Source organism: Vicia villosa, linkage group LG2, assembly GCF_029867415.1.
Source record: "Vicia villosa cultivar HV-30 ecotype Madison, WI linkage group LG2, Vvil1.0, whole genome shotgun sequence".
Classification (NCBI taxonomy): domain Eukaryota; kingdom Viridiplantae; phylum Streptophyta; class Magnoliopsida; order Fabales; family Fabaceae; genus Vicia; species Vicia villosa.
In genome coordinates this window covers 159,281,292-159,281,900 of record NC_081181.1, presented here as the reverse complement: position 1 = coordinate 159,281,900, position 609 = coordinate 159,281,292, and the positions used below count along the sequence as shown (strand labels likewise).

General features: G+C 31.9%; 1 non-coding gene across 1 annotated transcript; it reads right to left on the bottom strand.

Moving 5' to 3' along the window:
• Positions 1-307: 307 nt before the first annotated feature.
• On the bottom strand, positions 308-381 carry TRNAT-AGU (transfer RNA threonine (anticodon AGU)). Its single transcript has one exon. It is a non-coding gene; the product is annotated as a tRNA-Thr (tRNA).
• Positions 382-609: the final 228 nt, after the last annotated feature.

Sequence of the window (609 nt, the reverse complement as noted above, 5' to 3'; positions counted from 1 at the left end):
ATATTAATAATATAAAATAATCCAATTTGTCACGTGGCACGTCATGGTTACATATTTTGTCACTTTCATTACCACATATGTGTCCAGTCAAAGAAAATTCCTCTTGTAGCATGTCACGTCATTCTCGTCATTCTCCGTTAATAGAAGTTATCTAAAAGGGGGAATAGTGTGGACGAAAAAATTTAGAGGGTCAAAGTTTGAAGAAAATATTTTGAGGAACTAAAAACAACTAACAAATTAAAGATTACATATTTAGGGAGACCACCAACTCATAAAACACTAAAATAGATAAAAAGAAAAGTCAATTTGCTTTCATTGAGAGTTGAACTCAAGACCTCCCGCTTACTAAACGGGTGCTCTAACCAACTGAGCTATGAAAGCTTGTTGTTTAGAAAATAAATATTATTTCTTTAATTATAAATTATATAGTTCCATGTCTTTCTAGAGAGAAGACTAAGTTTTTCTCTCTAACTTAGCATGCCCCCTTATCTTTTTTATGGTTTGTGGTGGTTGGTTATTCAATTTGAACCTTTCCACCTTGTTATTTTTATTTTTTGACCTAGTTTCTTTTGGTTTTTTTCTCTCAATTTGTGTGTTCTCTCTTGTCAT